This window comes from Paramormyrops kingsleyae, chromosome 15 (genome assembly GCF_048594095.1).
Source record: "Paramormyrops kingsleyae isolate MSU_618 chromosome 15, PKINGS_0.4, whole genome shotgun sequence".
Lineage (NCBI taxonomy): Eukaryota > Metazoa > Chordata > Actinopteri > Osteoglossiformes > Mormyridae > Paramormyrops > Paramormyrops kingsleyae.
In genome coordinates, this window is record NC_132811.1 from 27,842,601 (window position 1) to 27,867,053 (window position 24,453).

The window sequence follows — 24,453 nt, forward strand, 5'->3', positions numbered from 1 at the left end:
CATACCTCATACCATCTGCATTAATTGATTAAACAATTAATTATTTTATCTATGTGACTGATTCACATCAGTATAGGATACAGGTGTTTTGGGTTGCACATCAACAGATGTTACACTTTGTGCAGACATTACATCAAATAGTCATATTACAAACAGCACATCTTATCCATAGATAGGCGTGGCCATTAGTTTGTGGTAATATCAATATAAGTTGCACATCTGGACACAACATATCTTGGTTGGTGTGGCTTATTCTAATTGATCTTCTCCAAAATGGATAATGTACACCTTAATTCAGTTCTTTTTAATATAGTATGTTAGAACACAGAAACTTGGTAATGGTCCACCAAGATCAGATAAGGACCACAAAGGAATGTTGGACACATAAAAGATAGGACACATTGGTTACACTCACTTTCCAGATTCTTCTGGTATACCGTGAGAACATATATACAATGGTAGCTATACCTATCTATTTATTTAAATTTATATGTGTTCAAGTGCAAAGGGGTAAAATAGGTGATACTCCGTGAACATGGTTATAAGGGTGGCACACAAAACACTAAGATTGTCTAAGGACACATACAAACATAACCTATCTGTATATTGAGACCAGTAGTCGTAAGTAAATCAATATACAGGGTATACAAAAGCCAAATTAAATGAAATTTCCTTTAGGGTGTTCATCTGTTGGGTGAGTGATATGTAAGGCAGAGTGTATGGGGAGGGGGTTGTGTGCCAAGTCGAGGGACCCCTGTCCATTAGGTCCACTCTGCTTGTCTGTGGGTCCCTAAATCTTTGGGCAATAAAAGTTGGAGTGCTGGCCTCCCTTGTTATCTGTGTGTGTGTGTTTATGTGTGTAACCCCCCTTTGGTGCCTCTCGTACCAGGCTCGGCCTTGTCTCAGGCCACCTGGAATTTAGGCCCTGTGATATGTGCATGTGTGATCCTACATCAGCAACTGATGAATATTCTATATGACTCATACATTAAGTAATCAATACATTGTTATTAGTTAAATTTGTCATAATGTACTAATTCCCTAATAATTTATTTTATTAACTAATGATGTAAATTCCTATGTTAATTACCAGTGGTCAAAGCTATGTACTTCAACTTCCAGTTGTCTGCTTTAGTTACTCAATAGCTAATAATTTGCAAATGTATCATTATGTTATGAATTAATTTGTTAATCGTTCTGTGCCTTAACAAAATATGTCATTCTGGTTATGGATAAAGAATTAGTTAGTCATGTGCCTCAATAAGTTAAAGCCATGCATTTCAACTTCCAGTTGTCTTCTTTAATTAAACATTACCTAACTCATTCTAAATCCATAACCACAAATTACTTAATTAGTTAATAGTTCTGTGCCTCAACAAGTCATAACATAATTTCTTTGCAAATCATTGACTAATGATTAAAGCAGACAACTGGAAGTTGAAATGGATGGCTTCAACCCATTGTGGAAATTAAAACATGAATTTACACTATTAGTTAATAAAATACGTTATTAGGGAATTAATACAATGACACATTTAACCAATAACAATTTATTGAATTAATATATAAATCATATAGAATGTTCATGTTACGAATGCAGTAATTATTAATAAATGGTTTAGTTCTTCATGACTTAAAAATTAACTCATGATTATCTCTGCATTAGATAAGGATGAATGAATGCATATTTGTGTACCCGTATTGAACAGCTAAAATCAAAATTTGGCATTTGTTATCTAATAATTAGATTATGAACCTATTCTAGATTTCACAAAAAGGCTCATGATTGAACATATACAGACCATTATTTTAAGAAAAGGTATAATATTAACATGCAAGTCTACCTCTGCTGACTTGAAGAAATCTGAAGGATTCTCGCTGAGGTAATGTGGAAGGCCCTGAAGAACAATGGCCCTTTTCATTGACAGGGAATTCTTAAAAAAAAAAAATATTAGATTGATTTAGGTTAAGGCTGACAAAAATGTAACTGCTTTATAGTTATCTCTAGTCTACCAGACTTAAGTACCGTATTTTTCGGACCATAAGACGCACCGGACCATAAGACGCACCTAGTTGTAGGGGAGGGAAATGAAGAAAAAAAAGATTCTGAACCAAATAGTGTCCTACAATATTTTACGTCAACCATGTACAGTGAACAGTAGTCAACAGCAGCATTAAGAACCATTATCACTGTTATTAACAAATAAAGTCAGTAAAAAACAATAAAAGTACAAAGAAACAAGGAGACACTTCAGTAACAAAAAACTTTCATGTGTATGAATGATCCATTGACACCTGGCCACATCCCTCCCCCCTATTATGGCGCTGATGGGGATGTATTTGGATCGTGTTTCACCGTTGCGTTGTTCACCAAATTACCATGCAAATGTGATTTGAATACGCGCTAATGCGGCTATTTAGAATGTGAATAGCGATCTTCGGGTGACAGCGGTACTACACGCCCCCGATGCAGGTAAAACAAAGTAAGGGGACATAGTTTAATTTTTTGCCGATTTAACCTAATTTTAAAAACTGTAATACTTCCGACAATGGACGTTTTGAAAAGAAGACAGATTACGGATTTAGCCAGTGTTTTTTCATGATTCTACATTAAGATTTCAGCGAGAGATAAACTGAAATAGACGCGAGAAGTACGCTGCGTCGCCAACTATGCATTCGACCCCAGAGGGTTAAAGCATGTGAGCAGAGCAATATTCGGACCATAAGACGCAGTGACTTTTTCTCCCCTCTTTTGGGGGAGGAAAAGGTGCGTCTTATGGTCCGAAAAATACGGTATTTAACTTTAAAATGCACAAAATATTCTTTCACAGAAGATGTACACTGACCAAAATTATGAATGCAAATGACTTTTGTTTTTGCCCCCATTTTTCATGAGCTGAACTCGAAGATCTAAGATTTAACCGTTTTGCTCCTGTAATGAGTGGTATGCCACAACATGACAAAAACAGCACACCACACACTACAGGAGCAAAACAGTTAAATCTAGGATTTTTCCTCCTCATGTTTGTGGTCACTCACGTTTTGAAGATCTTATAAGATTTGAAAAATCTTTTAGTGTGTGCCCAGCCTTAGTGAGCACTTCTCCTTTGCCAAGATAATCCATCCATCTCACAGGTATGTCATATCAAGATGCTGATTAGATAGCATGATTATTGCACAGGTATGCCTTAGGCTGGCCACAATAAAAGGGCACTCTAAAATGTGCAGTTTTACTATATGGGGTGGTGGTTCAAAAACCAGTCAGTATCTGGTGTGACCACCATTTGCCTCACACAGTGCAACACATCTTCACATAGAGTTGATTAAGTCAGTTACGACGATGAACTGCAGTCAGGTCGAGACCCCGATGAGGACGACGAGCATGCAGATGAGCTTCCGTGAGGTGGTTCCTGACAGTTTGTGCAGAAATTCTTTGGTTATACAAACCGATTGTTGTTCTCAGACAATCTTGGAGGTGAAGATGCTGGATGTGGAGGTCCTGGGCTGGTGTGTTTACACGTGGTCTGCATCTTTGAGGCCAGTTGGATGTACTGCCAAATTCTCTGAAACGCCTTTGGAGACGGATTATGGTAGACAAATGAACATTCGATTGACAGGCAACAGGTCTGGTGGACATTCTTTCAGTCAGCATGCCAATTGCACACTCCATCAAAACTTGCGACATCTGTGGCATTGTGCTGTGTGATAACGCTGCACATTTTAGAGTGGTCTTTTACTGTGGCCAGCCTAAAGCACACCTGTGCAATAATCAGCATCTTGATATTCCACACCTGTGAGGTGGATGGATTATCTCAGCAAAGAAGAAGTGCTCACTAACACAGATTTAGACAGATTTTTGAGACATTTTGGGTTTTATGAAGATAGGGAGAAAAGGGAACGGAACAGTGGACAGAAAATGACACGCAAGATCTGCGTGATTAAAATTAAACAAAACCAACATTTGAACAAGCACAAAACTAAAATACTCACATCACTGTCAATCTTGCTGAGAAGACTTTCCAATTGTGAAATGCTGCTCATCTTTGCTTTAAACATCTGAAGGAATCTGGGAACATACTGGTCCAAACCCGACAGAAAGGCGTTCATGAGGTCCTTAGAAGTCAGGCGAGTAAACTCTGCTTCAATCTGTTAGACATAAAGACATGTCATTTACTCTGCAATTCATAAATTAAACAAAATATGTGCTAACATAAATAGACAGCAATGGCACTGAATAACTGCATTTATGTAACAATATGAAGCAGTTGAGGCAGGGAATAATTTGTAAATGTGACAAATGTATGGATAGCAATAATTATACAGTATTTTAGCATTAGAAATACTACTGTGACCAAAGAGATTACACATGGGGTGTAATGGTACAACATTTGTACGAACAGTTTTGGTACAGGGCTTCTGGTTCGGTACACACATGTAGCGAATGCAATCAGTAGTTAGCAGTAAGTTAGCATAAGAACATAAGAACATAAGAAATATACAAACGAGAGGAGGCCATTCGGCCCATCGAGCTCGCTTGGGGAGAACTTAACTAATAGCTCAGAGTTGTTAAAATCTTATCTAGCTCTGATTTAAAGGAACCCAAGGATTCAGCTTGCACTACGTTATCAGGAAGACTATTCCATACTCTGACTACACGCTGTGTAAAGAAGTGCTTCCTTAAATCCAGTTTGAAATGTTCTCCCGCTAATTTCCACCTATGGCCACGAGTTCTTGTATTTGAACTAATGCTGAAGTAACTATTCGGTTGAACAGCATCCAAACCTGTTAGAATCTTATAGACCTGGATCATGTCCCCCCTCAGTCTCCTTTGCTTGAGGCTGAACAGATTTAGCTCAAATAACCTTTCCTCGTATGACATTCCTCTAAGACCAGGAATCATTCTTGTGGCCCTACGCTGCACCTTTTCTAAGGCCGCTATGTCCTTTTTAAGATATGGTGACCAAACCTGTACACAATATTCTAGGTGAGGTCTCACCAAGGAATTGTATAATCTTAGCATTACCTCCCTTGACTTAAACTCCACACACCTGGAGATATACCCCAACATCCTATTGGCCTTTTTTATTGCTTCCCCGCACTGGCGAGAATGAGACATGGAAGCATCAACATACACACCAAGGTCTTTCTCATAATCAGCTACCTTTATTTCAGTAGGTCCCATAAAATACCTGTACTTTATATTTCTGCTCCCTACATGGAGTACCTTACATTTGTCTATGTTAAATTTCATCTGCCAGGTGTCAGCCCAGTCACTAATTAAATTAAGATCCCGCTGTAGCTGCTGAGCCGCTAGTTCAGTATCTGCTACACCACCCACCTTGGTGTCATCTGCAAATTTCACCAGTTTACTGTATATATTGGTGTCTATATCATTTATGTAAATTAGGAACAAAAGTGGTCCTAAAATTGAACCCTGCGGTACCCCACTATGAACGCAGGCCCACTGTGACATCGAGCCTCTTATACAGTAACTACTCGCTGCTTCCTATCCGTTAACCAGTTATCAATCCAAGTTGCTACAGTTCCTAAAATACCTGTCGCTTTGAGTTTAAGTGAGAGCCTCTTGTGGGGAACAACATCAAAAGCCTTTTGGAAATCTAAATAGATGACATCATAGGCCTTCTTATCATCAACTTCCTGAGTAGCTTCCTCAAAAAACTCCAACAGATTTGTTAAACAGGATCTACCTCTCCTAAATCCATGCTGGCTATCCCTCAAAATGTTATTTGAGTCCAGGTAATCTACCATTTTCTCTTTGATTATAGCCTCCATAACTTTACCAGTTATACAAGTTAGACTGATTGGCCTATAGTTTGACAAATTACTTCTATCCCCTTTTTTGAAAATGGGCGTTATGTTGGCATGCTTCCAATCAGAATGTACCACGCCTTCAGATAAGGATTTTTGAAACAGTAATGTTAAGGGTCGGCAAATAATATCCCTCATCTCTTTTAACACTATAGGTAAGATGCCATCAGGGCCCTGTGATTTATTTATTTTGAGCTTAGCTAGGCTTTGCAAAACATCAGCTTCAGTTATATATATATTAGTTATAGACGATGTTGGATTAGTAATAAGAACTGGTAAGTTACTAGTGTCCTCAACAGTGAATACCCGTGCAAAACTATCATTGAACTCATTTACTATGTCAATGTCGTTTTCAATTATAAGACCCTTACTATCCTGCAGATTAGTGATTTCAGCTTTTAGAGCTCTTTTAGAGTTAAAATACTGGAAGAAACTTTTAACGTCATCCTTAGCCTCCAATGCGATCTTACTTTCGACATTCCTTTTAGCTCGTCTAATGTCATTTTTTAATTCAGCCTGTAGATTTAGATACTCTTGCTTTATTATGTCATCATCAGTTATTTTCCATCTCTGGAACAAAGCCCTTTTCCTCCTTACTTTATACTTTATGTCCCTATTAAACCACCTAGGTTGCAATTTCCTAGATTTATTCTAGGTTAATAAGACTTTGTGCAACATTGTCAAAATCGTCACGCTGTGGGTATGGGGTGAAGGCATATATTGCTTCTGCTAATTTCTCAAGAATTTCCGATTTTGTTTCCTTGCTTATGTCCAATAAACTTCCATTGTTGTGATATGCCTCATTTCCACGTCTCAGTTGTTACTCTACGTCATACGTAAATTTGGGGATAGGAAATGGACATGGCAAAGAGCGTCGACCACCACTTGTGGGATTATCCAGGGATGATGCAGTGCTTGAACTTCCCACCTCTATCGTAGGATCCGTGTTATTCGACTCCAGTGTTGGTTGAACAATTACTTTTAATGTGGCCTTTTCTTTGGGAAGCTCTGCTAAGTTTGTCAAATTACAGAATTCATTGTTAAAATCCAGATCCTGGAATTGAACCACAAAGCTTCCATCTACTGCAAGCTTGCATTTCAAAAATGCAAAGAAATCATCAAGAGTTTCTGGTAAACAATCGGCATGGATTTTCCGAATGTCATTCTCGCCGAGTATGATCCTAAACAGCATTATGATCCTCCAGATCTAAAAGAAAATAAATATTTGCACAATAAAAGCATTTTAGAATAGATATTCAGGAATATTTTAAGCCTACAATTATCAGTTGAACAACTAAACCATGGCTATATACAGTAGCTCCGCTTTTTTCAATTAGTGTAACGATTAGGACCGTCACACAAAAAGATATCATGCCTCAGAAACAATTGTAAAAGTTGATATTGTTGTCTTTTTATGAATATTTTATGCCACAGACTACATAATTTTAATATAAAAATGCAAATAAAGTGAACTGGAGCCTCCTAATAAAAATACTGCTGAACAAACTACAGTTTTAAACAAACATCACCTCTCCAGTGAACCGGAGCCTCTTAATCTGGACACAGAAACAGGAAGCTCGGAGGTGTAAGTCTGCAAATAACAAAAGCATTAGAGAAATCACATGTGAATAAAAATACTGCTCAACAAACCACAGTTATATACAAACAAACAAACCTCACCTATCCAGTTAACTCACTTCACTTAAGAAGAAATGCTTTTGGAGAGAGGAGGCACCTGCCTCTCACCATGTATGCAGATAGGGGAGAATAATGATTTAGATCCTCTGGCTGGACAGCACGTTGTTTTTCTAGGTGGTTCTTGCAGAGTTCATAACATCCGAGATGTTCTATGTACCAAGATGTGTAAGGCTCAATGATGAAATATGGCTTGTTCTCAACAATCAATACATTGACTATTTTACCGAAGTCAGGAAGTCCACTTGTGCTCCCAGCTGATAGAAACATCCCTCTGGTGTACTTTGTTCCATGAATTGTAGCATTTGTAGCAAGACACACAGTCATCACACTACTGAATTGACTCTTGATGGTGCTTTTGACAGAGGAATCCAAACAGTCAAGAGCCACCACTGAAATTTTCTTCACTTAAACTGCTGGCTTAAACAAAGCGGGTGAGTCCATGTAATAAGTCAGCATAAGCTGATGACGGCAAGCTAATGTATGTAGAATGTTTTTGAAGTTATTTATATCCCGTACAACCTTCTTGAAAAAACTATGCTTTGCTTCAAACCTTATGGTCCAGAAGTCAAGCGGAGGTCCAAAACAGCGAATGAGATACGGATAATGTTCGATAAAATGGTGCTTAGGTGTCAGTTTAAACTCTGGAAAAACCTCCCGCAGAAGTTGTCTGTGCTCGTGGATTTTGGCCTCAAGGTAGCAAAGTTTTTCTTCAGTAAATACAGATGATGCAAGAACTTCAACAATATCTTTTAACTCTAAAATTACAGACCATACACAGTCATTCTCAGGGATTTTATCTCCAATTAGTAGAGGCAACAGTCTCAAGAGACACCAATTCTCGTGTCCATTCCCTCTAATTGTACCATTAAAGGTCTTAAAGGTCTTAAAGGTCTTAGGGATTTTCTGTGGCCTATTTTTATTGTCAAAAAATCTGTAGGGAAAATTCTGGATCGCAGTATTCAGTTCCTCAAATGTAAAGTATTTCCTGTCAATCAGCGTCTTTAAACACAAACCAAGTTCCACAGGTACAATTCCTTCCAATAAATCGTGCAAAAAGTCCAGAAGAAAGCCAGTAATACAGTGGAAGTAGCTCAGTTCATTTAAGGCACATTCACTCTTTACTCCATCAACTGCTGAAGTTTCCTGCTCTTTTAAAGTCTTGATCGCATCATTGTAGGACAGTTCGGTTCTAATTGGAAATGTACCCGATCTTACCGAAACTGCCTGAATTTCACTGCGACCAGCAAGGCAGAATCTGCAAAATCTTTCTACAGTAAATGACTCCTGAAAGCCAGCAAAAGAATGTGCTCCTAAATTTTCTGAAGAAACATAAAGAACTGTACCTTTAACACATGTATCCAAATGGCTAATGTAAAATCCCTGGTTTTCAAGCACTTTAAGTTCTTTCAGAAGTGGTTCAATTACTTGTTTGTATCCAAAAGTCTTCAAATCATTGCTTTTGCATAGGATTGCAAGGTATATGCTGGATAAAACTGATCTATATTTTACAGGCAAATCTGCCAATACCCAGTGTATTACAGTAACCTTATATTTTTTCCTTGAGGTTCCCAAGGGATTACAGATTTCAAATTCATCTATATATAACCCCAAGGAAATGCACAACTCTTCACCAGACAGAAGCGGGTTATTTTTTAAGTTTAAACCATCAGGAACAGATTGATACACACTATGGTGAGATGGTGAGTTTACTTGTTCAAGAATTTTGTCTATGACATCACCTCTGTTTAACAAGACAGGTAATACCTTAGAAAGTGGTATATACACAAAGTTGTTCTTTTCTGAACCATCCAAAGTATACTCAATAGGGTCAATAACATTGAAATTCTCCTTATAATAAAGCCCCCGCTTATATTCCATTCCAAAATTACCTACACTTGACAAACAGCTAAACGGATCGTTTTCCTGAAGACACTCTGTAACCAACCCAATTGTGGTGTCATCTATATGACTTCTTTGCAGAGCTTTTCTTATAGAGTTCTTTGAAAGTTCACCAGTTAAAACACCAATGTCATATACTGTAGTTCATCTACAATTTCTTGTGTGGCTGACTTGGATATGTGCAAAATGGCTTGCATACGGAGAAGCAACAATCCAAGCCGTCTCTTGATGTTTTTACTTTTATCATCATTTTGAGTTTCATCAACAACTGAACATGAAGCAGTGTCTATCAGGGTATATACAGAAATCCAGAGGTTAAATTTAACACTTTTTAATACCTTTTTTAATACTTTCTCAATATTTTTAAAAACCCGCACGGCATTGAGTTGCAACCGTTTTTAAACAAGTTTCAAACTGATTTAAAGATTTATAATGTTACACAATTTTGGCCTGTACAACAGAATTTAAATAGGGAACATGGGTCAACAGAATAAATTTAGTGACTGTGATTTTGAAAACATCTTGCATTTAACTTCTTCAGTCACAAGTCCATATCTTTATCCACTAGGCTATTCATGGCAAGTGCCTTAATTGTTTGGCTTTTTCTTCAATGAGTTTGTCGATTTGCTCCAGTTGACCAACTGCTCTCATCCATGCATTCCTGATTTATGAGTTGTGCATCGCATATGCGAAAAGAGAGCACTGACTGTCATTATCATAAATTTATCACGTTGATTTAAACTCTTGGTGTGTAAACTTTGTAGTTGCCTGCAGGCACCTTACGTTAGCAAGATAAGTTTGGTGATAATTAATGCAGCTAGCGAATTACTTACATAAAAACCTACTATTTGGGGTTGCAATAAGTTATCGTATTGACCAGTAAATGACAAGAAACATAAATAACACAATCAACAAAAATCTGCTGCCAAGTCAATCAGTACTTGTACTGATCGCTTGCTCCATTTTGATCGCGGTTCCCGAAGAGAACTCTATCAGCAATCTATGGCTCATCCTGCTAGTCCCGGATGTAGAGGGTTGAATTTCGGGTCGTATTTTAAACCACTGAAATTGTGGCAGCATATTTGAAACAGCGAAAATAACGGGACTGAATATTGTAAAGCAGAAATAAGAGGACTGAATGTTACTGCTTGAATAATAAAGATGTGAATAAAACACATGGAATATTTTCAACTGAATTTGTTCTTTTGAAATTTATTTTGAGGCAAAATTAAATGAACTGAATTCATGTGGTTGAATTATAAACATGCACTTTAAAATACGTATCTTTTGGAACTGAATTTTGTACTGAATATTTAAGCAATGAAATTATGATTGAAATGTTTTCAGTTGAAATGTTCAATGTTTAAATGTATGCACATATTAAATTACAGTCCCCAAAAATTCAAAGCGTCATTAATGCAATGCGTTTTTACTCGATAAGTGTAATTCAACGTGTTTTTTTTCATCAACGACTTTTGTCATTAATTTACTTCCATAGTCCTTAAACGCTGGGTCCTCTAACCACTTACGTGCAAATTTGCACTTACCCATGATGACTATGACTTAGCTTTTCTGAGTGCAAGCAGCCAACATGTACTTCAGCGCGCAAACTGTTTAAGACGTCGCTCGACCACCGAATATGACGTCAGCATCACAGAGATCATCTATGAATGAAGGAATGAGCTAATCCACATTTAAAATAATTTGCGAGAAATTTAGCAGAAAAACTTTAAAACACAAATGGACAATTTGTAGTTAAAAAAAAATCTAAAATTTAATACCTCGTAAATTTGCGTGTAATAACTTTTAATACTTTTTAATGGCTTTAATTTTTGCTTATGTGATTTACTACCTTTTAATACTTTTTAAAACCCCGCGGACACCCTGGTCTATATGTTCTGAAGTAGTACAAGTATCAACATTATTTGGTTGTTCTGATGCTCTCAATGAGCGATCAACAAGCTCAGATTTAAAATCTTCAAAAGACAGTGAGTTGTGATGACAACTTTTGTGTGACCTTAAACTAGAATACACAGAAGACTTAAAGAAACAGTTATTATATGGGCATGTAACGGTTTCTTTGTTTTTTAAATGACAGCCAAGATGATGAAAGTAGTCTTTAACATTTACAACCTCATTAAAGTCACACAACAGACACTTAACTCTACAGTTTACAATTTCACTCTGGAAAAATCCGTGAAAATCTGGCAAATTACGTGAGTTTGGAGAGATTTGTGTGACCTAAAATAGCACACACAATCACCATAAATGCAAGGGAAACCAAATCTTTTTCCGTGGTGACCGTGACTGGACTTATAATGTTCTAGCATTCTCTGGCGACGGTTTGTGAAGTATGTGCAAAATTTGCACGTCCATTTCATTTAAAAAGGCCGATGAAGGCCGATGTAATAATCTAAAAAAAAAAAAAAAAAATTAAATATCAACACAATTATATGATTATTGTGATAAAAAGCAGTTGCAAATGTTTTACAAAATATAGAACCTCTCTCTGCAGTTTGCAACAATAAAATGTGCAATACTTTACATTGTACTACCAAATTATATGGACATCTAATTATTTACATTGCATTGTAAAGTATTCCACGTCAACTCATGAGGCCTGGTCAAAAAGTCTTTAGAGTGCTTTATATTACATACTATGCAATCAACTTACATTCAAGTTACAAAAAAAAATACCTTTTCAGGGTATATACAGGAATCATGGAGTTAAATTTAATAACTTTTAAGACTCTTTCCATACAGTTTTAGACCTCATCACCACTTCTAGTTTAGGACCCGCAGGATTGCTTATATTAAAGACATTAAATGCAAAAGAACAGGCACGAGAACCCACTGTTTCTGTCAGTGGTAAGTTTTCATTTAATATGTTTGTGATGGCCCAAGTTTAACGCAAGCTTTTAATGCATTCGTGCTGATCTGATTTCACACGCCACAATCATGCAGGTGCGACACTTCCACACAGGATGCGGAATGGGCTGTGCTGCCCTATAAAACCCAAAAATTTCAATGGCTTGTGCCGCGAAAGAATTTTTTGTCAGTATTGTTTTTTGTCAGTATTATTTTTCGTTTTAATTATTATTATACGTTTTACTGATCCCAAACTTTCGAGCGATAGGTTACAATGTTAAATAGGGGTCGCGCCGCATAGACATTAATGCATATAAAGCAGAGAAAAAACTAAATTTGCTTTTATGCAGGTTGCACTTGCAGTCTCAAAAATGGTTGGTTGCTTATGATAGAGATTGTTGTTGTTAGGGTGAGGGTTGTTAATAGGTAATTAGGTAAAACTACTGAGCGTATTTCACGTTTTAACGTTATTGATAATCATTTTGTTAGTTTACATAAATGCTGTTTATCGCCCATTCTTTCTTAACATTCCATTACTCACCTTAAACTTCACAATGAAGCTTAATTAACCAAAGGAAAGAGCAATGCAGATTGCAGAAATCTATCACATTTAACAGATAAACGAACCTCAGAACAGAGCTAAGCATACATGAATGTTACCAACACACAGGACGAGGCTGCAGCGTTAAATTTGCAAGTGCATTTTTAGTTAATTGTCTATAAAAACACATTTCCTACATTATTTGTATCTAATCAACAGAGATTATTTATGCAACCAAAAAAAATTACCGATTGGAATGTAAAACGCGCTAAATGCCTTACAAATAATTTCATACACAAAAAAGGTTTGCACAGCATTGGTTGCTGTGTTGGGACTAGCAACAGTTGAACTACCCAAAACTGACCAGGATGAAGCTTGAAGGCTCAGTTAACATATTTAAAAGCATATTTCTACTATCTTCAAAAACAAATTTAACAAATAAATGACGCTGGCATTTGTGGAAAAACGCATGACTCGAGCAAGCTCATGGCAACATAAAAATTAGAAAATGGTGGCGGTTGCAGACACATAGATATACAGTATATACGTAGATACCCCATTGGACCGCTCCAAGCACGTACATGCGTTCGCCATATTGGAACAATCAACATGACGTCATTCGCCATACTACAGGTTCTCAGACCAACGGCTGTGCAGGACTGTGGCGTTTCGATTATTCAGTGATTACTATGGTGAATAACATAGATCTATGGGTGAATGATGTCAAGTTGACCGCTAAAATGGCGGACGGCTTACGAATAGAGTTCATCGTCTGACGTTATCTGCATAAAAACTATAAAATTAAATAATTTTTAATCATTAGAGAATTTTTTTAAGCGAACAACTGTTTGCCCACAAAGTACTGCATTTTCAATATGAAATGCATTACATGAATTGGCTTATAACGTAACAAAGTTCAAATAGTTTTTGAGCGCGAAACTGGTGTTGGCCTGGTTTATACTGGAAATATCTTATAAGCGCATACAGAAGCACTCCAAATAATAAATGTAGTGATTCAATATGAAATTCAAATTTATCTTTTAAGCACTTCATGGATTTAACAATGGCGTTACCGAAGATGATAGGTATTAAAGAGACTTTTGTATTAACTCACCTTAAATGGACCAATATGAAGCTCCACGGCTAACACAGTGAAAATCTGGTTTCTCCTGTCTGCCAAAACAAATTTTAAAGATAAACGACGCAGGCAATTGAGAAGAAACTCCAGCAAGAACACATCAGCATGAAAGTGAGATAATGGCGGCGGTTAACATTACTGACGTTCATCGTCTGACGTCATCTAAAAAAAAATATTAAATTAAATAATTTCGAAATATTTGATAGTATTTTTAAAGTGAATAGCTGTTTGTCCACAAAGTACTGCATTTTTAATATGAAAGGCGTTAAATGACTTGGCTTACAAAGTTCAAGTTAACTTTTTGAGCGCGAAACTGGTTTAAGGCATTGGCCTGGTTTATAATAAAAATAGTTGACTACATTTAATATATTAAAACAATATCTTAGACGAGAATACAGAAATACTCCAAATAATAAATGTCGTGGCTCAATATTAAATTTAAATCTTCAAGTATTTCGATAGATAACATTAACGTTACCTTTCTGATATTCACAACGGCATTACCAAAGATGATAGATATTAAACAGACTTTTTCATTACTGACCTTAAATTGACCAAGATGAAGCTCCACGGCTCAATTAACACGTTAAAAAGCTGGTTTCTACTGTCTGACAAAACAAATTTAAAAAAGATAAACGACGCAGGTATCCGAAGAGAAATTCCAACAAGAACACATCAGCGTTAAGTGAGAAAATGGCGGTGGTTACTGGCAGAAGTTCATCGTCTGACGTCATTCAGAAAAAAAATGAAAGCTAAATTCCTACAAATTTTTATCTAATCAATAGTATAATCAATTTGATCTAATTTTCCCATACAGTATTGCATTTTAAATATGAAAGTTACATTATTTGGCTTAATGGTCACATTTTTGCACAGAAAACTGAATTACGGCACTGTTTATTGGGTTCGACTAGAAATCATTGTTGTCACGCCCCGCTCCGTCCGCTCCCGATGTGTGCCACGCCCACCTCGTTACCTCGTGTGATTCCCTGATTGTCTCTTACCTGTGATTCGTTACCCTTAGCCTGTGTCTTGTATTTAGTCCGTGTCTAAGTCAGTGTACCCCAGATCTGTCATCGTTGTATAGTCCGTCGATGTCCGCACCTGTCCTTCTGCCTCTAAAAATAAACCTTTTACCGGACTTCCTGGCTTCGCTCGCCTGCATCCTTGCTCGCACTCCCCACCGAAGCTGACAGAATGACAGATCTCCCGGAAAGCACGAAGCAGCAGTCCGAGCACCACCGGCTCGGACTGCTGCAGGACTTCGTGTACTGGCATTCCCAGCCCGAGGTACAGGAGGACCCGGTAGCCCTGGAGCTGGCTAGCCGGGGCCGGGACCTGCTCCGGAAGGAGCGCCCGTCGGGGCAGGACTACCCTCTGGGCAAAGCCCGGAAATGCCTCCGTCGGCTACAACGCCGGCTCGCCGAGCGAGGGGAGAGGCTGCAGGAGGAGACTCCGTCGCTCTTCCTGGGAGCCTGCTATCTCCTCCCCGCCTTTGATGACACCATCGCTACGAGCCTGGCCAGCTCGCATCCGGAGCAGCCCCCTCCGATGGAGGCTTTGTACTATCGGCCGGAGCGTCTGGGGCAAGGCGGAATTCGCGCCGCAAGAGACGGCGTTCCCCGGGTTCCCAAAGCCCGGAAAGGGAGGGCCCCCACGCGCTCAGCACCCTTCCTGCCGGCTCCGGACCTGCGTGTTCCGGATCTGCCCACGGCACCGCCTGCTGCTGATGCCGCCGCTCTGCCCGCGACGTCGCCTGCTGCTGCTGCCGCCGCCGATCTGCCCGCGGCTGCGCTGCTTGCTGCCGCCGCCGATCTGCCCGCGGCTGCGCTGCCTGCTGCCGCCGCCGATCTGCCCGCGGCTGCGCTGCCTGCTGCCGCCGGCGATCTGCCCGTGACTGCGCTGCCTGGTTTGCCTGCAGTCCCTGTAGCCGGCCGCGTGGAGGCCGCGCCCGCCGAGGCGCCCCCTGCTGACCACGTGACAGCGGCACCCGTCCCGCCTGTCCTGCCTGACCCGCCTGTCCCATCTGACCTGCCCGGCCTGCCTGTCCTCCCTGCTGCAGCTGCCGCCGCTCTGCCTGCGGCACCGCCTGCTGCGGCTTCCGCCGCTTTACCAGCGGCACTGCCTTTCCTGCCTGCTGCAGCTTCTGCCGCTCTGCCCGCGGCACAGTCTGCTGCAGCTTCCGCCGCTTTGCCAGCGGACCCGCCTGTCCTGCCTGACCCGCTTGCCCTGCTTGTCCTGCCTGCTGCAGCTGCCGCCACTCTGCCTGCGGCACCGCCTGCTGCAGCTTCCGCCGCAATGCCAGCGGCACCACCTGACCCGCCTGTTCTGCCTGCAGTCCCGGCAGCTGCCACCACTCTGGCTGCGGCACCCGCCGCGGTGCCCCCTGCTGGCCGTGTGCTGGCGGCGCCTGCTGCGGCGCCCCCTGCTGGCCAAATGGTTGCGGCACCCGCCGAGGTGCCCCCTGCCGGGTCCCCCCCTGGATCCTCGGTGCCGGTCCTCGGTCCCGCCTCCGGGTCCGTGTCGGTCGCCTCCGGGCCCCCCTGCTCCGGCTGGGCGTCGGACGGCGCCTTCGCCGGCTCCGGCTGCGCCTCCGCCTGCCGCGGCTTCCCCCTTCTGCCTGCCTGCACCGGTGTTCCCTCCTGCTCCCTCCGTGTCCCCTCCGTCACTCCCTCGTCCCGTTCCCTTGGCCCCTGGGTGGTCCCCTTCAGCTCCCTTCTCCCTCCCGCCTGCGGCCCCTCCGGCCGCTGCCTGTCGCCCGCCTGGGCTCCCTCGGGCTCCCCTGTTTCCTCCTCCCTTTCCGTTCGTCCCGCCTGTCTCTCCTTCTGGTCCCTTTGTTCCTCCTTTTGGCACTCCTGGCCCTTTCGTGTCGCCTGTGGGTGTTCCCCCTGTGTCTCCCTTCTTGATCTGTCTGTCCGCCTTCCCTGTCCTCTGTCAGGTCCTGTCCTTCTTTTCGTCCCTGTTCTTGTTTTGCGTCTCCATCCTGTTCCCTGGTTTTGGTTGACGGTCCGTCCGTCGCCTCCTCTCTGGCGCGCCCGGTGTGCGCGCCTTTGGGGGGGGGTTCTGTCACGCCCCGCTCCGTCCGCTCCCGATGTGTGCCACGCCCACCTCGTTACCTCGTGTGATTCCCTGATTGTCTCTTACCTGTGATTCGTTACCCTTAGCCTGTGTCTTGTATTTAGTCCGTGTCTAAGTCAGTGTACCCCAGATCTGTCATCGTTGTATAGTCCGTCGATGTCCGCACCTGTCCTTCTGCCTCTAAAAATAAACCTTTTACCGGACTTCCTGGCTTCGCTCGCCTGCATCCTTGCTCGCACTCCCCACCGAAGCTGACAATTGTTATCTTGGAATATATTAAAATTATATAGGAGTACGTACACAAACATTCTAAAGTTAATTATTAATGTTGTGGATCAAAACAAGATTCTGTTCTATTCTGTTATATATATATCATAATATATCTTAAACATTACACTGATATTAACATTTTTGGAGTTCACGGATATTACATTATAAATGGCATGCATATAAATACATAAAAAAAATTAAACAAATTACAAAATAGTTGATTGCATACAAATACAAATTTTAAATGTACTGATATCATAAAATATTAATTAGTTTTCATTTGTATGTATATATAAATATAAAATTGCTACAATATTTTTATCATAATATAGCTGAAACATTACACTGATATTTACATTTTGCAGTTCACGGACATTACATTATAAATGGCATGCATAGAAATACATCAAAAAATAATAAAATAAGTTACAAAATAGTTGACTGCATAATTATTATTTTTTAAATGTACTGATATAAAATATTAATTAGTTTTCATTTGCACATATTTATACTATTTAAAGCTCAGAAATTTGAAGCAGTTATGTTAACTGATATATCTGAGTTCAGTTGACTCATTCTTTTAAGTCTGATAAGTTCAACCAAGGAAAACTTAAATATTTGAATTATCTCAACAAGTTCAATCCAGATAAGTAAACTTGACTCAAAAGGTTAAGTTGTGATAACTAATTGGCACGATCATTTTTTACAGTGTATTTCAGTTTATATCTCGCTGAAATCATTATGTAGAACACGACAACAAAGTCGATCATCGAACTGCGGCCTAGGGTGTCCTGGTGCCAAGTGCACATATGAACACCCTTATGCTCACTTATCAGATCAAGATGGCGCCTCTGTTAGGCTATGCCTCTACCTTGCTCTGCTCACCTCCGTCTTTCCGTACTGCATTGATGGTTTTTTATTGTGTTTCGTTATTGCTTGTATGTGGCTTACCAGCTACGTTTACTTACGATCGCTCATCGCTGATTAACATACGGCTAGCGATGGGAAAGTTTTCTTGCCAGTACAATTTTACCTTTTCTCCTCCCTTGATGGAGGATGCCGCGTTGTTATGCGGATTCCCCCTGCTGCTAGCAAACAGTGCCCGGGACAATCTGCGGGCTCGTCGGAGGAAGAAGAGACGAGGAAAAAGGGCAGGTGTGCATGCGAGAACCCGGTGCTTATGGATCTTTGCTCCCTCGATTTTCTCTCGATTCGACGACCTTCAGCTAAGGCCGACTGTCCTGAGACCGGTACTTCCTGGAACTCCTGCTGTCTCGCGCAACACGCCTCGGCCAAGACCCCGAGTCTGCCGAGAAAGATCTCCTGGGCTACTCCGCGCTATTCCCCGCCACACCGGGTGTGGCGCTCTACCGGCTGCTGCTCCTGTACCGGTAATAACCATTATACTGTATTGTAATTTATCGACCACCTGGTGCAGCAGGCCAATTTCTGGCAGAATTTCAAGACTTTTTGTCCTCAATAATCAAACTGGACAGAGTCTTAATGATCGGTGATTTTAATATTCATGTAGACGACGCCTCATGCAATGTGTCGTCTGAATTCATGAATCTTACTGACTCTTTTAATTTCACTCAAGCATGTCACCGGTTCCACCCATAGCGGTGGGCATACACTGGACTTGGTTTTTTCACACGGGATCAAATTGAGCTGCTTGCCACATTGTGATGTTACTTTTAGTGACCATAAGTGTGTATTCTTTGAATTATTAATAAATGCAGAGTCGGTATTACCTGTTCATATTAGATGCACTCGTTATATTAATGAGTTAGTGACTAACCAGTTTGCGTATTTGTTTTCTAAATGTGATGTGGATAACAATGTTGGAAATGTGGAGTCAGCAGTCCAAAATTTTAATGATTCATGTACTGTAATTTTGGATAAGATAGCTCCATATAAAACCAGGCAGGGTTCTCACCCCTCTTCAGTCCCATGGATGAACGATGCCATCCGAAATCTCAGGAGATCTTGTCGCAAAGTTGAACGCCTGTGGAAGTCCACTAATCTGGAGGTTCACCGTTCATATTTAAAGGATTTGCTTATGTCATTTAATTCTACGGTAAGGGATGCCAGATCAGCTTACTTTTCAAACATTATTCGGGTTAATAAGCGAAACCCTAAAGTTTTAACATAATTAATAACATTGTTGCTCCTACACATTCTAATATTCCGGTGTTCGCTGATAACGATTGTAACAATTTCTTGAATTATTTTGTTGACAAGATTAATGATGTTAGGGCAAACATCGTGTCTGTGGCAGCTCCATCTCTTGTTCCTTTTCCATCTGTCTCAGAAACTTTTACATTCTCTCCAGTCTCACTCTCTGATCTTTCAAAGTTAGTCAGGAAGATGAAACCTTCTTCCTGTATTTCTGATGTGCTGCCGACAACATTATTGTTGAAGAATTTTGATTGTTTAGGCCAGCGGTGTCCAAAGTCCGGCCCGCAGGCCAATCACGGCCCTCGGCCAGATTTCATACGGCCCGCAGCTTCAGTCTCATAATGTGTTATTTATGGTCCGCTAGCTCTGTCAGAATAAATAAATACTTTAAAAACGTAATTCCTCCTTTCACCACACGGTTCCGATGCTATCTGGCTCTGCATTAGAGACCTGCACTCCCGCGGGATCCAACGCACCGAGTGCGGCGCGAGACAAGATTTGATGGGTGAATGCGGGTGCGGGCGGTAAGGTCCTCATGTATGTGCGGGTTTCGGGAGAATAGAATTAATCGCGGGACTCCCGCAAAATTGAATTATCTTAAAATTAATTTATTAAAAACAAATATTCTATTATTTATCTACTGCACAAAAGCAACAAGAACGACTAAATTAAAATAATAATTTACAGGCACAAGGTCGGAAGCTAATTCTCGCGTGGTTCATGCGCGGAACTATAGGCTATATCTATATCCTCGTTCGTGTCCAATGTTCATCATTCCATTTAATTAAACTCAAATAAAACGAAACATATTTGTTTGTTTTCTGTTTCTTTTTTATATATACTCAAAAGGGAAGCAAGTGAAACAAACAACAGAGTAGCGGGAAGAAGCGGTAAAAATAAAACTACTTATATGTTTACCTGCGGGATTTTGCGTGCGGGAATGGGACAAAACTTGAATACTGCGGGCGGGAGCGGGAGAAAATAATATATATTTTTAGCGGGAGCGGGACAGAATCTTGCGGGAGCGGGACTGAAAAATCCGTCCCGCGCAGGTCTCTACTCTGCATCCCTTCTTCACTCATTGTGGTCAAGGATGACTGACTCCCACTTACGTGACATTTTACGCATCTCAACCACTGCCCTCAAGCCAGACCTGGTCTCTTTACTGAAATCTAGATCTCAGTATCACCCTTCTCATTAGTATCAGCAAGTTATCTGTTCCTTGTTCAATCTGAAATTGAGTGTTTTTTGAACGGTAACATCTGTCACTATTAACAATGAAAGGCCTAAAGCACAATAATAAACTTAGACTTATGTCACTTATTTTATTAAACTCTAATAAGATTTGGTTATAACTGTTGATGTTATGTTTGGTTACATTGCCATTTAAAAAATAAAGGTAATCGTGACAATGAAAATTGCTTTATAACAGTGTGTATTTTCATGTAACTTTTCTGGTTAAAAAAATGTCAGAAGGAACTAGTGGCCCCCGGACATCTTCACGTTATCAAATTTGGCCCTCCTTGCAAAAAGTTTGGACACCCCTGGTTTAGGCCCTCACCTTTTAAACATTATAAACTGTTCCTTGTCATCGGGCGTTGTTCCTTTCGGGCGTTGTTCCTTGTCATCGGCCGTTATTTAACCACTGTTAAAGAAAAACAATTTAGATCCAACTCTTCTGAGCAGCTACAGGCCCATCTCAAAACTGCCTTTTATTGCTAAGGTATTAGAAAAGGTTGCCGAACAGCAACTTGGTGCCTTCTTAGATGAGCACCAGCTCCTTGATCCCCTACAGTCTGGTTTTAGGAGGCTGCACTCTACAGAAACTGCCCTCCTTAAAGTTTTAAATGATCTTTTAATTGCTGCTGATGGGGGCCTGTGCTCTGTGCTTGTTTTGCTGGATCTAAGTGCGGCGTTTGACACGGTGGATCATACAGTCTTAATAAATAGGTTAGGGCAGTTAGTGGGCATCTCCGATTCTACTTTAGAATGGTTTGCATCCTATTTTACCAATCGCAGTTTCTCAGTCAGTGTGGCTGATTTTACATCCAATGTTGCGACTATGTTAAGTGGGGTGCCTCAGGGGTCGGTTCTTGGTCCGTTACTCTTCTCAATTTATATTTTCCCCTTATCTTTAATCCTTAAATCATTTCAGGATATCACATATCACTTTTATGCAGATGATATACAGCTTTATTTTTCATTTAAACCCAATCAGTTGAACAAATTATCTACTCTGGTTGACTGCTTGTCTCAGGTGAGGGACTGGTGTAGTAATAATTATTTACAATTAAACTCTGGAAAAACCGAGATGTTAATTGTATCTCCCCCTAGCCTCCACTCTGAGATTAGACTACAACTATCATCTGTTATTCCTGCCTCTAAGTCAAGTGTTCGTAATCTTGGGGTTACATTGGATCAGTCTTTATGTCTCGACTCCCATGTGAGATCGGTTAGCCGTTCATGCTTTTTTCATCTACGAAACCTGTCTAAAATAAGGTCTGTTGTATCAAAACCAGAATTGGAGATGCTGGTTCATTCATTTATTTCATCACGACTCGACTACTATAATGCCCTTTACACGACCCTGAGTAAGTCCGCCCTCTCACGCCTTCAGTTGGTTCAAAATGCAGCTGCTAGGCTTTTAACCCGTTGTAATAGAAAAGACCACATTACTCCAATCCTGTACTCACTGCATTGGCTTCTAGTGCAGTTCCGAGTTCAGTATAAAGTTCTGGTGCTCACTTATAGAGCCTTGCATGGTCAAGCACCGGAATACATTGCCCACCTGCTTCATCGCTATACAGCCTGTCGGGAGCTTAGATCTGGTCAGCAGGGGCTATTAGTGATTCCTCGTACCAGATTGAAAACCCGTGGCGATTGTGCTTTTCAGGCAGTAGCACCTAAGCTTTGGAATGGCTTGCCATGTGACTTGCGCACTGCTGCTACAGTGGACTCTTTTAAAAAACAGCTCAAAACTTTTCTTTTTATCGAGGCCTTTACTCATAGCTGAGCATGGCATGTTTTATGTATTTGTTTGTTGTTTATGTAATGTTTTTTACTGAGTTTTAAGTTTTGTATTTCTTTTTTTTTTTCTGTTTTACTTTGTTTCATTATTGTACAGCGCTTTGTGACTATTTGTCTGTGAAAAGCGCTCTATAAATAAATTACTTACTTACTTATGCCTGAACATGGTGTTCATTATGGACAATCCATGACGTGCACAGAAGTCCAACAACAAAACACCGCTCGGGTTCAGATCGGGGGGGGCGTTCCTCCCAATCACGCCACTCCAGGTCTCACTGTCATTGCCCACGTGGGCATTGAAGTCCCCCAGTAGAACAAGAGAGTCCCCAGGAGGAGTGCTCTCCAACACCCCTTCCAAGGACTCCAAAAAGGGTGTGTAATCTGGACTGCCGCCTGGTGCATAAGCACAAACAACAGTCAGGACCCGTCCCCCCACCCAAAGGTGAAGGGAGGCTACCCTCTCGTCCACTGCGGTAAACCCCAATGTACAGACGCCCAGCCAGGGGGCAATAAGTATGCCCATCCCCGCTCGGCGCCTCTCCCCATGAGCAACTCCAGAGTGGAAGAGGGTCCAACCCCCTTCGAGGAGACTGGTTCCAGAGCCCAAGCCGTGCGTCGAGGTGAGCCCGACTATGTCTAGCCGGAACTTCACAACCTCGCGCACCAGCTCAGGCTCCTTCCCCATCAGAGAGGTGACATTCCATGTCCCTAGAACTAGCTTCTGCAGCCGAGGATCGGACCGCCAAGGTCCCCGCCTTCGACCACTGCCCAGCTCGCATCACACCCAACCCCTATGGCCCCTCCTATGGGTGGTGAGTCCATTGGAGGGGGGACCCACGTGCCTTGTTCGGGCTGCGCCACTATTTTTTTTCATCATAAGGGGTCTTGTGAGCCGCACTTCATCTGGTTCCTCACCCCGGACCTGTTTGCCTTTGGTGACCCTACCAGGGGCATAAAGCCCCAGGCAACTTAGCTCCTGGGATCATTGGAACACGCAAACCCCTCCACCACAATAAGGTGTAGGCTCCTGGAGAGGTAAACTGAAACCGTCATACACAATAGTCAAATCAAAGATAGCAAACCATGTCATAATGGTACCACTGGTTTCTTTGTGTGTATACTGTTTGTGTGTGTCCCTGGATCTTGTCTTTCAGATACAGCAGCTGTCCTCTTATTACTCTATCCTTTTTGTTCTACTGTTTGTTATGTATTATTTTTCTTTCCCTGTCTCTCTCTCCCTCTGACCCCCCTCCTTATTTTATTTTTATTTTTATTATGTATTTATTTATTTTTCTACTTCCTCTGTCTCTCACCCCTTTCTCTCCTTTCTCACTGTCTCTCTCTATCTCTTTCCCACTAACCCCCCGTCAGCTCCGGCTTTGTGGCGCAATGACATAAAAATGATTAATAAAGAGTATACCTCAAGTAACAAGAGGAGCTTAAATCCGAAGCTCCGCTTGTTAAAATAAAAGTGTTGGCACAATAAGGCACCCAGACTAACATCCTGCTTGCTAAACTGCTGGACACGACAAGGGGAAAAAAAAAAAAAGATAGCAAACCAATAGTAATCTAAAAATGAGCAGAGCTCCCGAAGTATTCCAGTTGTGGCCTTTCCTTTTCAGGTCCCGGAAGTGACGAGTGGTGCATCGGAGGAGTCGTGGGCGGGGTCTGGATGCGGAGGCGGAGCAAAGATGCAGCCGGCGAATGGCGACGAGGGAGATCCGGAGAACCTGTAGGCATCCCCTTGAAACTAACGGCACGTAACACTGTGTTGTTCCCTGTGCCAGCTTTCCCATTTGGATGTACCTTAAAATGATTTTTCCAGATATTAAGCACATTTTCAATAGTTATCAGGCTTCTGTTTTTATAGTCATTTGTGAAATATGTTTTAGATTTAGATTTTTTATGGAAATGTAATTTATGGAGA

The 24,453-nt window shown here is 41.1% G+C and overlaps 1 long non-coding RNA gene across 1 annotated transcript; it reads right to left on the bottom strand.

The window, feature by feature from the left end:
• Positions 1-4,067: 4,067 nt before the first annotated feature.
• LOC140578536 (uncharacterized) lies at positions 4,068-14,539 on the bottom strand. Its single transcript, XR_011982787.1, has 4 exons — positions 14,518-14,539; positions 13,950-14,008; positions 7,359-7,420; positions 4,068-4,146 (listed from the first exon to the last, which is right to left on the bottom strand). It is a non-coding gene; the product is annotated as an uncharacterized lncRNA (long non-coding RNA).
• Between the last annotated feature and the right edge of the window lie 9,914 nt (positions 14,540-24,453).